This window comes from Orcinus orca, chromosome 2 (genome assembly GCF_937001465.1).
Source record: "Orcinus orca chromosome 2, mOrcOrc1.1, whole genome shotgun sequence".
NCBI classification, from domain to species: Eukaryota; Metazoa; Chordata; class Mammalia; order Artiodactyla; family Delphinidae; genus Orcinus; species Orcinus orca.
This window is the reverse complement of record NC_064560.1, coordinates 16,667,047-16,677,656: the sequence shown is the minus strand read 5'-3', so window position 1 is coordinate 16,677,656 and position 10,610 is coordinate 16,667,047. Positions and strand designations below refer to the sequence as shown.

Genomic DNA, 10,610 nt, shown 5'->3' with positions numbered 1-10,610 from the left:
AGTGGTATAACCAGTATCTTTAAATTCAAGGATGTTGAGGTGTGATGGCAGCCGCACCACTGGGTTATTAATACAGAAACATTATTTTTTTATTTTTTTTAAGTACAGTTGATTTACAATGTTGTGTTAGTTTCAGGTGTCCAGAAAAGTGATTCGGTTATATATATAATATTTATGATATATATTATATACATATTTTCAGATTTTCCATTATACGTTCTTATAAGTTATGGAATATAGTTCCCTGTGCTATACAGTAGGTCCTTGTTGTTTATGTTTTATATATAGTAGTGTGTATATGTTCATCCCAAACTCCTAATTTATCCTACCCCCCCCCTTCCCCTTTGGTAACCATGGGATTGTTTTCTATGTCTGTGAGTCTGTTTCTGTTTTGTAAGTAAGTTCATCTGTATCCTTTTTTAGATTCCACAAATAAGGAAACATCATTTAGTCTCTTAGGTTTGGTCATCCATTAAGTGGGAAAAATCATTCTCATTTCTTTAGAGGTTTCCAGAGATTATCTAACCAACAGATTCGATTTTGCTGGCAAGCAACGGGCAAAATTTCCATAGATGGGATTGTTTTGTTTTCTCTTATTTAAGATTGGCAGCCAAATGGGCATAGCGGCTTCTAATCTCCCCCAAATGAAACACCAGTTTCACAAATCTAATAATTCGAGTTCTGTGCCCAACAGGGTGCTACAGCTCACCACGTGGCAACACACATTTTCAGCTAACAGAATGGCAGCCTGCCAGCAGCATATTCTGAGTTACCGGGTTTCAGTATGATGCCGGTTGGCACAAGTTTCAATCCTCTTATCAAAATGCGCCCAGCCATGCTCATAATGAAATGTTTCACTTCTCTTAAATGTCCCTTCTCCAGCCCCCTGTCCACCTACTCAAAAAAGTGAGGATGAACAGAAACTGTATCAAGGATGAAACTTTTCCTTCTCATCCCTGTGCCCCAGATTAACCTAACAAAAGCTGCTCCCCAACTCACCAGTTTTTCTCTAAAACTTTCCTCATCTCCATCTTTCCTGGCACCCATTTCCTCCCTGAGTCTTCCCCTTTCTCAAAGACATAAGTCAAGCAAATCCTCACGCCAGAAAAATAATACTGGCTTTAGCCACTTCCCTTCCAAAAGGGAAACGTTTTTGGTCCCACGAAGCCTTGCAAGGTGAGTGACTAAGTGTCTCGATTTGTCGGGGACTGAGGCGGCTCCCGGGAGGCAGGGCTTCCAGGGTTCAAAACCGGGCAGTCCTGGGCCAGCCGGACGGACCGCGAGCCGGACACACGGGGGGCTTTGGGGAAGCAGCGCCTAAGACAGGCCGAGAAGGAGGCTCCGGAATTCCCTCACGGGAGGATATTACGGTGCGCAGGGCCGCGCAAACCTTCCCTGTCCCGGCAGCAAAGGAAACTGAGGCACCGCGAAGGCAGCGGCGGAGTCTGTCGCCCGACCCTGCCGCTCCTTTGTCCCGGGGACCCCCTTCTCTCCCCCGGTCCCGCACCGCCCCTGCCCGATTCCTCCCCCTCCCCCAGCGGGCACGGCTGACGCGGCCCGGGAGGAATGCGCTTCCGGAGGGAGAGGGCGGCGGCGGCGGCCTGAGGAGCGGGATCGCCGCGCCTGGGAGGCGGTGCCGCGGGGGTCGTTTCCTGCCGGGAGGCGGCCCCACGCCGTTGAGTCTCCTCCTCCCGCCCGAGAGGAGGAGGCGGAGCCGCCGCCGCCGCGCCCGAGCCCGAGCCCGAGCCCGAGCCCGGGAGGCCAAGCCAGCCCTGGGGACAGGCCGAGCGGGAGCCGCGGAGCACAGGCTGAGCCGACCGCGCGGGCTGGACGCCGCGGGAGAAGGTGGGCCCGGGCGGGCGGCGTGTTCGGTGCGCGGCCGGGCCAGGGCCGCGGGGCAGGCGTGGGGGCCGCGGCCTCGGGGCGGATTCCAGTCGTCGGGCGGGGAGGAAGTCGGGCCGCGCCCGCTCCCGGACCTTCCCGGCCGGGGGGCGTCGGAGGGCGCTGGCCTGCCCGGGCTCTGCCCCCACTCCCGAGCCGCGGTCGCGGAGGCCCGGGGCCGGGACCCTCCGCTCGGACGCCGGCCGTGGGCACTACCCCGCGGGCTAGGCGCGGACGAGCCTCCGCGGGCCGGATTCCGGGGAGCGGCCTTGACCCCGGCTGCCCCGAGACGCCGGCTGCCCCGAGACGCCGGCTGCCGGGCCTCCACGCGGGGACCACTCACCCCCGGCTCCAGTTCTGCGCCTGGGGCGTCGCTGAGCCGTCGGGAAACGGGGCGCGGGGTCGGCGCGTCCTGTGGGCCCTTTCCCCTAATGCTGGGTGTAGACGCCGCGGCGGTGTCCAGGGCTAATGCCCGACCTGTGCCTGATTCGTGCCGTTCCTTATGCTTCAGAACAAGTTGAATTTTCAAGAATGCTAGTATTTAATGCCTGAGCAATTTTTGTTTCATCAGATTTGTGCTTTTGAGTCAAAACCTAGCGCTGGTAAATTACGCTCTTTAAGGTTCCAATTCCCCATCTGTAAAATGGGAACAATACCTACACTAATAATAAAACTAGTAACTGTTATAATAACGACAGTAAGGGCCAAGCTTAGCTCTACGCACTTTACCTTTATTTTCTCGTTTAATACCGGAACCGGTCCGACGAGGTAGGTGCCGTTTTTACCCCTGTTTTACAAATGAAGAAACTGAGGCACAGGGAGTGTAGGTGGTCATCCACCTGTAGGAAGACAACCCGTGGGGTCTAGCAACCCATGTTTGAACCACAAGCAACTTTGCAAAAGTGCAGTGTAGTGAAAGGCAAATGTAAAATGGAAGACACCTAGAGTAGATGCTCAATAAATATTAACTCCTTTTCTTTCCTCCTTGGTATATTAAAAAGATTTTTTAAAAAGTCTCAGCATGTGATTGGTAATGTTATTAGTAAGGTTTCTTTGGATCTGCGTTCCACAGAAATAGGTGGGTAGAATTACTGGATTATTTTTTATTGTTGTTTTGATTGTACAAAAATAACAAATGCTTATTGAATTTTGATTAGGCATCTTTCTTAAACTACATCCAGCCTTTACAATAGGTTGTGTAATAGACCACTTTAGAAATGACTAAGGGATTTTAGTTGCAAGTTACCTCTTCTAGCTTTGTGGACATCTAGGCCCACGGGGTCGGGGCTTACTTAAGAGTCACACTAAAATGTTCTATTTGAAAGTAATTTTAGTTCATTGATTGATAATAAATGAGGGACTGAAGATGATTAACTGATAAATAGAAAACACATGAAACAAATCAATATTTTGGTTACAGGTGTTTGAGGAGAAAGCCATTTGACTCACCCTAAAATTCATTCCCTAGTTAAGAAGACAAGGGGATGTGGTTAATACTTTACTCTTGTGAATAGAAAGCAAACAAACTCCAAATTAAGTCATGTATGTTGACTTCACAGGCCTAAAACGTTAAGTTTTTGTAATGTCGATTCTTTTTAAAAGAATGTTAAGTTCTCTATTAAGATTATTTTCCCAATATTCTGTGTGTGCACAGAATAGAATAGAATCAGCAGTATTGAAAATCACTGGATTTAGGTGGCTTTCTCCTCAACTTTCTGGTCAGTATAATTAAAAGCTGCCCCAGATTAGCATCACTGAATGACCATGTAGTTCTATATTGGGGTCGATAAATTCCTAACTCCTGGAGAAACTCTGGGGACATCTGGTCACTTTAAAAAAAATAGTGAAAAGTAACAGTTTCAGGTGGTGCTAGTTTTCATGGAATGCTTGCCGCTTAATAGCTTCATTGCTTGGCCTCTTGCCAAATTGTGGCTTACAGCGTCGGGGGTAATATAATATTGTATCTGAAGAAAATATATATTTTAAAAATCATTTTGTGAGTGCACTGGTTTTGTTCTTAAGTACTCTGCTGGAGTGATGAGATGAAACATCTAACTGGTAAAAGCTTCAGAACTTTGAAGTTCTGAGAATTGTGATTTCTGAACGTGTATCAAGCTGAATTAGTATCTGAGAGGATTCATGTGGACTGATTTCCCCACTCTGCATGGAGAGTTAGGAGCTGTCAGGTTGTCAGTAGAATTCTAGAAGATCATATTGTGCAAATATGTAAATTCTTTTATTGTGTTAGCAGGTCTATTCTGACTGGTTATATGTTGTGGGATTTTTGTCCTTTTATATTGCTATTGCAGAGGTGGGAGTCGGGGTCCGGAGGGTGGGCTTATAGGAGTATGAGTAGGGAAGAGTACATTAGTCTTCAGAACCCTGAAATGATAGCAGTATCTGTAGCTGTAGAAAACTGAAAAAATTGGGTGTATCTAGGTTACAGGAGGTGCAGTCCGTGAAACCCCCAGAACATTAGCAGCCTTCGAATATGTCAGTAGATGGGTGAAAAAAATGTGGTATCCCTTGTTCAGGAGCTGTATGCAAAAGGAGCTAAACTGTACTTTGTAAATTTCACATCTTTTTAAAGATGGCTAATTATGAGACTTTTACAGAGTTTTATTTATAAAATAATTTTTAAAAAAAGCCTCTAAGCTTTATTTTGGGTTTGTGGCTTTGGAAGATAAGGTTAAGGTTAGCTATATTTAGCAGTATGCTAAAGCGTGTGTATATCATCTCATCATGAAATGTGTGTATGTGAGTGAAAAACTGCTTCAAATATACATAGTACATACATGTATAAACACACAATTATAGGACTAATTTCGGTAAACAGTCTCCAAAGTACAGCTTCCTGGACCCCAGGGATGTATAAAATAACTCACTGGAGTGTAGGAAGAAAATATTAGACTTAATTTTATATGTATTTTTTAAACTCATATTTTAAAGTTTAAACTTTTATTATGGTTTATAATATCCTACTGTATTGCTGTAGAAGTACATGTATTTTAATTGGTAAGTAAATACATATTTTGGAGTACATGTATGCTCAAGTTTTTTTTTTTAATAATAAAGGTGAGTATTAAAAAGCTTTGGAGATCCTTGGTGTGGGGATGCCTTGGGTGGGGCTACGAGGACTACTTATTTCGGAGGGAGGACGGGTCAGACCTGGTGTCCGAGGTAAGAGAGGAGAAAGGAACTGAGGTGGCCTGGGTCTCTGCTTAAGAGGTGCGCTTGGCCGAGGCAGGCAGCGCAACCACAAGGGGGTGGTGCTGGTCGCCTGGAGGGAGGGGAGTGCTGAACTCATCCTGCTGAGACAGCTGGGGTGTAGTGGAATATGCCCATTGCGAGCTCAAAACCAGCAGTCGGGCTGGGAGACTGAGATTGGGGAATTCCTCGTCTGTTAGTACTGGTTGACTCTCTAGGCTGCAGATGAAAATACTGGAGAGCGTGTAGAGTGAAAAGGGGCCGCGGAGAGGCCCTGGGAACACTTTCACAGTCAAGGGCCGGGTGAAGGAAAAGGAATCTAGAAAAGCATTTTCCTTCCCCAATTTGTTTGAATTTCTGATTCCTTCCTATGACAGCTAAGTGAGTGACCTGGGTATTTTCAGGGATTTCCTGTGATGGGCATGTTTGAGGTGAAGAGAGAAGCATCATTAGGTAAGCGGTTGGATGCAGCAAAGGCTTCTTGATTGGGGAACTTGGGTTTTGGGCAAGCTGGGCCTGAACTTCTCTGGGACGATTGTTGGAACACCTCACCTGGAAAGGGCTTTGGTTTCTGCATCTGCACCATAAAGTGGTCTCTTGGTTTCTCTCTCTGTGTCACCGAAGAGCTGAAGGCCAGCTGTTGCATGACCTGGCCCTGCAGAGTGCAGGTCTTCCCTCTCCCGTGAGCAGCCATCCTCTCCTGCCCTTCACCCCAGAGGATAGGTGCTGTGCCAAGTCGTGGCTTTGAGAGGGCTGCCAGTGCTGGCGAGCCAAGTGGGTTACTGTTAGCTGTCTGTCCGGGTGGAGCTCTGTTGTCCATGCCTTTTTTTTTTTTTTTTTTTTTTTTTGCGGTATGCGGGCCTCTCACTGCTGCAGCCTCTCCCGCCGCGGAGCACAGGCTCCGGACGCGCAGGCCCAGCGGCCACGGCTCATGGGCCCAGCCGCTCCGCGGCATGTGGGATCTTCCCGGACCGGGGCACGAACCCATGTCCCCTGCATCGGCAGGCGGACTCCCAACCACCGCGCCACCAGGGAAGCCCCATGCCTTTTTTAAAAAAAATAAATTTATTTATTTATTTTTGGCTGCGTTGGGTCTTTGTTGCTGCGCGCGGGCTTTCTCTAGTTGCAGCGAGCGGGGGCTACTCTTCGTTGCAGTGTGCGGGCTTCTCACTGTGGTGGCTTCTCTTGTTGCGGAGCATGGGCTCGAGGCATGCGGGCTCAGTAGTTGTGGCATGCGGGCTCAGTAGTTGTGGCTTGCGGGCTCTAGAGTGCAGGCTCAGTAGTTGTGGCGCACGGGCTTAGTTGCTCCGCGGCATGTGGGATCTTCCCGGACCAGGGCTCGAACCCGTGTCCTCTGCATTGGCAGATGAATTCTTAACCACTGTGCCATCAGGGAAGTCCCGTCCATGACATTTTAATCCATCAGTGTCCTGAGTGCCACTTCCCTGAGCAGTGCAGTGCTGAGTGGGTGTAGATCGAGGAGTTGACCTGCACCTTGCTGTTGAGGATACTGTCTAGTTGGGACAAGTTGTGTTCAATCTAGGGAAACATAGCAAATACCACAGAATGTTTTACACAAGGTACTGTACCAGGTAATATTCTCTAATAGATTTTGAGGAAAAGATCAGCATTGGCTTAAGTGGTTTTGGAAGGCTGTGTAGAGGAGCTTGGAATGGTATGACCAAAGAGACGGGTGACAGATGTGACGTGGTCAAAGGACAGTATAGTTAGAAGGGAGAATACAGTCTAATTTAGCAAATAAATATTGCTTGACTACTTTGATATATAATCATACATATATAAGTATATATGCATTTATAGTATAAATATATATAAATGAAGGCTGTGTAAAATGAAGGCCTGGATTCTTGCCCTCCAGCTCTAGTCCAGTGTGGTTCACAGACATTGATTACAATCAGTTATAATAGAAATTTGAATTAAAACAACACTGTGTTATTGAGCATCACTGAAGGTTTGTCATTTACTGCGCTAGACACTATCAAGAATATCTTTTGGGACAAAAAAAGGAGTAGTTAATTCGCTTATGGTGGTTGGTAAAGAGATTAAGAGCCAATGAAGGCTAAAAATATTTCAGAAAGGTAGAAGAAAAATTAGTATTTTGTTGTAGGGAATGTAGTTTCAGTGGAGTGATGAGGAAAGCATTTATATGAAAAATTGTGTACCACTTGATGTGTGGAGGTCACATTTCCATGTACAAATGTTTATTGAATGAATCTGTAAATAACAAGCTTTCATAGTCTGTGAAATTAGGAATAATTACCTCCAATATTTTATAGTTCATTATTTATTTCAGATAGTAATTTCTTTGCTTCTCAGAAGGCATGATGGTGGGTCATATTTGATTGTTGGAGGAAGAGATTGTATTTTTAAAAGTTGCATTTAGTATTATGTTATTTTAGGAAAGCACAACAGAAACACAATAGGGAGTGGATTTGTGCTTACTAAAGAAGCATGGTTTAAACAGATTTCGAACCATTAATTAAGTAGTCACTCAGGTTCTTATGTTTAGAAGGCAGTGAATGAGTTGAAGCAGTAATCAAGTAAGCTGTGATCTGTAGGTCACTGTAAAGATATTTGTTTTACATTCATGGTAATATTTTATCCTTGCAATAGTTCTAAGGTAGACATTATTCCCAACATAGTGCTGAGTAAAAGTGAGAAATTGATTTCTACCTATATTTAGTTAGGCTTTAAAACATTTATCCTCTCTCTCTCTCTCTCTCTCTCTTTTTCTCTCTCTCTCTTTCTCTCTCTCTCTATATATTTAAAATATATTCAGCACTATGTTTGTTTCAATCCAGTACAGGGCAGAGAAGAGATGTGACAAAAGATATGGTCAAAATTTATTAAAGTTTTGATCAAGTAAGAATTTTGGAGTGATCTACCTAAAAAGTAGATAAAATTACACAAGGGAACATAACTTACAATTCTCCTTAATTGAAATTATGTGGAACAAATCTTGCTTTTAAGTGGTTTTTGATACCATTAATTAAGGTGGTAAACTTTTTTCTCCTAGCTCCATTCATAGTTATCTTTGTAAACTTGTCCCAAAGTAAAATTTCTCAACCAAAGCAGTTGCTAACTTACGCTTCTTTTCCCTTCACAGGGAAAGGCAAAATCTATTAGACATGGCCAAGTATAAAGAAGGAACAGCTCACTAGTCTGGTTTGAAATATGTCAATTGCTGGGTAATATCTGTTGAGTGGAAGGAGGATCTCCGAAGAATTAAGTTCAGGCAACTTTTCATGCTCGTTTTGGATCAGCCCTTAATATTATGCCTTAATAGCTTTGTTTAAAGTGTTTATTTTTTGCTTGTATTTTAAGTCCTTTTGCAGTCTTTATTTTGTGCCCCTTGACCAGTTTTTGGAATTTAATGCTTAATTCATTTTTTTTTTTTTGGTCCTCATGTAAAGGCTATAACCTTTTTGATAGGGGAGGTGGTGGTGGTGGTATACCAGTTATCTACTTATTGGATCACTATTGGCTGTATCATAATGTTTCTAATTGCCTTGACTTACTTTGAATTCCCTGTGGTCAAGCCTGCTCTTCCTGGCATGTTGATTCTGTTCCTCATGTGTCTGAGTTTTACAGAGGATTTCAACTTAAATTTCCTTCCTTATCTCTGTATACTTTTCCTCTAGTTTTGTGGTTTTACTGTTTCTGATTGCAATAAAATCTATTTGAGATTTTCTAAATTCCTTGAAGAGCATAATGTGTTCATTCTCATTTTTTCTTCAGAGAAGATTCTTCATTTTCTTTCTACTTTTTCTGCTGTAGAAATTTTTCTTAGATGTTCAGTTCCATGCCCTTACGTCTCCCCACTTCCAGCTTCTTTATCTTTGAGGCTTTTTATTTGCCCACTAGAAGTATGTCCATTCTTTATCTTTCCGTTACAGTGTGTGGTGGGTGGTGATGATTGATTTCCATGTTCTCATTTTCCTGGAGAAGGTGGGTAGAGTAGTCACTTGTGATGAATTTTGTTCTGTTACTGTCATAAAAGTATTAGCCCTGTTCTCAGGTTTCAGATTTTTTTGTAAGCCTGTAGCTTTGGAGCAGTTGAACATTTGTTGTTGGAACTCAACTCAGGCTGTTACTACCTTTGGGCAAGAAGGGGTCAGTGCTCAAAAAAAGCTTTTTTTTTCTTCTGGGTGTGAGTAGTGAATTTTAGAAAGTTTTCTACTTCAGACTACTATTTATCGACCACAGTGGGTGGAAAAGGACTTCAAAGGGGGTGTTGTGTCTTTGCCTTGGAGTACTCAACCTCCTCTCTTTCCTGTTCCCTCTCATTTCCCCCTTTCATCTTATCTGCTAAGTTTTGTTAATCATTAATTCTAGCTTATTACTTGGGCCATAAGCACCTCCATGGTCACTACCACGTACCTCTTCCTGCCAGAGAGAGGGGAAAGATGTTTAGTTTTAATTGTTCTTCCTGCAAGGGGGAAAGGTGCTCTTGCCTTGGGGGAATTCATCCCCAAGCTCTCACTCTTAAATTGGCATAGAGAAGAGCAGCCTCTCAGAGTTCCTTCCGTTTACATTCTCCCATCTGCTTGCTCTGTGTGGGGAGAAGCAGGATGAACTGCACGGTAATTCCCTGAGGCTTTCAGCTTGGCTCCGTGTTCCTTTTCTGGACTGTGTTGATTTGTAGATATTAATCTATTATTGGACTATTTTTTTCCTTTTAAAAGCAGATACAGAAAATAGTGATGGTGGTACAGACTTGAGATGAATCTAACCTTATTATAGTTTTAGGAGAGGCTTATAATATATCTCAGTATAGGTATTTGAATCTTTTTCACCAGTAAGGTGAACAGACTTAAAATGTTACGGTATAAAAAAGGAAGCAAGTTCTGTTCTCTGGAAGAGAGTATTTGACTGGTGAGAACCCTTAACCTTTCTTATTGGAAACCTACTTACATTGAAAGCTTGGGCTTTCGAATACTCCTGGGTTCCCAGCTTTGTCATCTGTGTGTCTGGTACGTGGTAGATATGCAATAGGTATTTGTTGACTTGAATTTAATTAGTTGTATTGAATAAAAATGTGTTCTTGTGCAAAGATCTTGTAGGAATAAATCTTTTGTGGATGACTTCCTTTTGTACTATAACCTTTTGGGCATAGTTGGCTTCTGGGCACCAAATTTTAAAACTTGAAGTAAATGTAATAAAAGTAATTTTTCTCTCAAGTGTAATTGTTTAATTTCTACAAATAAAGTACTTATAAAATTTCTGAAGATTTTATCTGTAAATGTAAAAAGAAATGCCAAATGAGTGATTTGTCACATTGTTAAAAACATTAATAGATAATAAGTGTGTATTTAAAAGTTTGAACAGCTCATAAAACCACATTTAACCTTGATGAATAAAGATGAGTTTACAGTGGAGATAAAAGTAATTATGTACAATTTTTTTTTTTTTTGCGTTACGCGGGCCTCTCACTGTTATGGTGTCTCCCGTTGCGGAGCACAGGCTCCGGACGCGCAGGCTCAGCGGCCATGGCTCACGGG

At 43.6% G+C, this 10,610-nt stretch overlaps 1 protein-coding gene across 2 annotated transcripts in view; it reads left to right on the top strand.

Moving 5' to 3' along the window:
- The first annotated feature begins 1,589 nt into the window (after positions 1–1,589).
- Positions 1,590–10,610, top strand: part of ITGB1 (integrin subunit beta 1) — a 43,669-nt gene continuing 34,648 nt past the window's right edge. Inside the window, exon 1 of one of the 2 annotated variants that reach the window (XM_049705558.1) lies at positions 1,590–1,845. The gene's annotated coding sequence lies outside the window, so the exon portion shown is untranslated. The remainder of the gene's footprint in view (positions 1,846–10,610) is intronic. The other variant, XM_004275918.4, reaches the window with a different exon arrangement.